The following is a 3,855-nucleotide window of genomic DNA, read 5'->3' on the forward strand; positions in this document are numbered from 1 at the left end:
GTTATTCAGTAGAGGTTGCTGCCAAATGTGACCGATGGGGCCTCCATTGTATTATTATGGTTTTGGCAACATTAAACACGATTATGTTGCAACCTAGATTGCGATCGCTGACCTTTACTTTAAATTTTGGTTGGTTGCTTTGTCGGCTGAAACTTTAAAGCTTATCAGAAGAGAGAAAATTCATAAGAGTATTGTTCGCAAATCAGATCCAAGCACTAAAATCATAAAGGGGAAACTTTACAGATAAGCCACTCTTTGCATTCTAACTACTTGAAATACTATGTATACAATTTTAGTACTTGGACAATAACACGAAAATAAATTAGTACTTCAGCAATAATCCCAATTTTATAGATTGAATTAAAACCAATACAATATCAAAATAGGTTGAGTTTAAAACTTCAACTCGTTTTTACCTAAATTAGTTAGTTAAATAGGTTAGTCCAAAGTTTCAACTCGTTTTGTTACCCCTAGTCAATTATAATAACATGCTGAGATCCATTACTATCATAAAATGGACGTCGAACTTCTTTTTGTTGTTCTGCCACAAATTTACTTTTATTGTTCTTAAAGTTCTCAAAGGTTGATAGTTCTTGTACTGACTTTGCAAGTTTCTCAACTGAGGAAACAACATCAAGCAATTTTGAAGCCACGACTAAAATAGGAACAATCTCATCCAAACTGGTAGAGCTGTCAATATGGGCTACCCGGCCCTAAACGGACCGGCCCTAGCGGGCCCTGGGCTTTTCAGGGCTGGGCCAAAAAGGCCATGTATAATCTGGGCTCGAGATTTACTACCCGAGCCTAGATGGGCTTCGGGCTACCCCGCCATAAATGGGCTTTTTTATTTAAAAAAATTAAAATAAAAACTCCATAATATTTATAATAAATAAAATTAAAAATTATGTTATTTTAAACATAATACATTTTTAAGTACTATATTATCTCTTATAAATACTATAATTTGTTTCTAAATATAATATATGTCTAAATTGTACAAAATAATACTTGAATATTAATTATAAGAGAAAACTAATATAATACGATGAAAAAATGTTGATTAGATTAATGTATAATATTTAAAAGAAAAAGATTGAATAAAATATAGTGAAGAAGAAAAATCAATATGCTATTTTGGAGTAAGATAATATAAATATTAATATATATTTATTCTAAATTTATAATTATGCGGGCCTGATGGGCTACCCACGACCCATATGGGCTAATCCTAACGGGTAGCGGGCTTTTCAGAGCTTGGCTAAAAAGGCCCTGAAAAATATGGGCTCTAATTTTAAGGCCCTAGCCCTATTATTTTTCGGGCCTGGCGGGCCGGCCCATAATGACAAGCCCATTTTGACAGCTCTACAAACTGGTGTCTTCCCATAATTTTACTTTGATAATAGATTAGAGGTTTATGGCATAATCCTTAGATGTTGTAATGTGAATGTCAGCAACGGATGGTGGAATCATTTTATGGATTGACATTGATAATTTCTTTAAAGTATTTCCTGTTTCTAAGTTCATCTTGATGTATGTCTCTTGTATTTTGTTTCAGATTTTTTTTGGTGTCAGTAAAATAAATTAAAATATAAGTCATTAATTTCTCCAAAAATATTCAACTATACAATAAAGATAAATGTTAACTAATATTATGTGCAAATCATAACTAAAGAGACAAAAAGCTGATATTATATGGTTTGACTCCAACATCAGAGTTCGAACCCTAATTCTCATTGTTGTGTGTGAGTTTATAGTAGTTATTACTCCTTCGTCTAAAGATTAAAAAAATTATCAACTAGTACCTTAGTAATGTTGTTATGAAAGCCATTAAGGGCATAAATTTGATATGCCCACTTCCTTGATAGGTTTCCAATCTTTTGATATTGTTGCCATGGAGGATAATGGAATCTAAAGCGACCATAGCAAGGCTCCAACATTGCAAACTTGACCTGCAAAACAGTTGAACTAACTAATAAGTTGAAGTAGATAATTATAAGTAAATTTTAATTTTTTTTATTCATTCGATAACAGATCTATCTAATTTATATATTAATTATTTAATAAAGATTGTGATTTGGATAGTCAATTTTGGTTTCATATCCTCACCATGTTGTCTTCATCTTGTTTTGAATCAAGTACACTCTTATATCCTTGCATAAATGATTTATTTGAATTTCTAACTTCTAAAGTTCCAAAATATTGATCTCCAAATCCTAGAATTCGTCATGCATTACTGTCAATTTCAACAATTATAAAAACATAATCAAAATCTACAAAATTAAACTGCTTGCATTGCACACCTTCAAAAAAGTTACCAAAGTTTTCAATGTTTTTCGATACTAGGTTGTGAAGATCATCACTAGCCCAAATAGGATGGACGAAAATGCAAACCAACACAGAAATTAATCCTCCTACAAGAATCGCGGTTATCATTTCTTGTATAATGTCAAATATCTCATTCTCTATATAGCCTAATAGAGATACCAAACATAATATCAAGATAAACACCGTCAACTGAGAATCATGGCCAGACTCCATTTGAGGTAAAAATCGAATATATGTCACGCCCGCAATTGAAATAATTTTTTTTTTGCATTGGTTAGTAATATTGTTTGAAATACATGCAAGTTCCAATAATGAAATAGAATTGGGCAAGTAAACATTATTTGCTAGAAATATTATGATTCCAAGAAGCATAAGTAACAATATATTTCCTCTTGAAAAGTGATAAACCAAGTAATAAGATCCAAGTCCAAGAACAGCAACCAAACATATTGTTAAACCTCTATTTAAACCTTTTCCAAGGGTTGCTCCAACAGAGAATTCAGAGACGAGAATGACAGTGATAACAACCCATATTGTAGAAGATCCAAAAATATTATAGAGGTTCAAACTAGCATAACATGGAAACCGTAGTAATGGTAAGTGCTACTTTGAAAGAATGAATCACTTTTCTTGGATCTTGTTTTCCCACTTCCCTCATCTGCAACATGACATTAATTATCTCGATAGTATGCAAATTCATCAAACATACACAATGCTTTGCGACACAACAAAAATCAGTTACGAAAACCATGTTGCTCTCTCAGTTTTTTGAAAAGAAATAACACGAATGCATATCTTTATTTATAGGCTACATCGAATAATTCAGATTTCAGACACAGTTTCTTGCGTCTATAATTATGACAAAATATTAAAGGTGAATTATTATTTATCTAACTCAAAAAGTTTGATAAAGTAGTGTAAAATATTTTGAAAACAACAAATAATTATACTATTTTATAATGGATTAAATATGTTAAAATTAAATGAAATCTTGTGATTGGTTGAAGGTATACTAACAATTTTTTTTGTGATGGATAGATAAATCATTCCTAATATGAAATATCACCTAAAACTATAGCAAATAATTATGTCTAGATATATTATTTTTTCTTTTCTGACACATTATATTAGTTGTGTTTTCTTTAAAAAAAATTGTTACAGTAAGAAAATCTAAAATTTCTAATTATAATTTTTTTACATAATCTAATTAAATAAATACTCATAATGTAATTAGATAAAAGACAAAACTTATATACTATTCTATTAGTACTGTCAAACTATTTTCCTATTAAAACATGATATTTGGATTATTTTTAGATAAACACTTTATTAATTAAAAATTATAATTATAACTACTTTTCTTTTAAATTTTCTATACAGCTCTCGGTTGCTAACCGGACTTAGACTAATCTACCTATGTTTTATCCTTAGACAAATACTCATGTTTGAGTTGGTCATATGCATTGAAAGTCCTTGATAATTCAAATGTATTGTGGAAGCTTCTGGGATCGTTTCATTGAAAGCAGCTTA

General features: G+C 30.2%; 1 pseudogene; it reads right to left on the reverse strand.

Moving 5' to 3' along the window:
* Positions 1–470: 470 nt before the first annotated feature.
* LOC131659249 (aluminum-activated malate transporter 2-like) lies at positions 471–3,076 on the reverse strand (annotated as a pseudogene).
* Between the last annotated feature and the right edge of the window lie 779 nt (positions 3,077–3,855).

This window comes from Vicia villosa, linkage group LG3, assembly GCF_029867415.1.
Source record: "Vicia villosa cultivar HV-30 ecotype Madison, WI linkage group LG3, Vvil1.0, whole genome shotgun sequence".
NCBI lineage: Eukaryota > Viridiplantae > Streptophyta > Magnoliopsida > Fabales > Fabaceae > Vicia > Vicia villosa.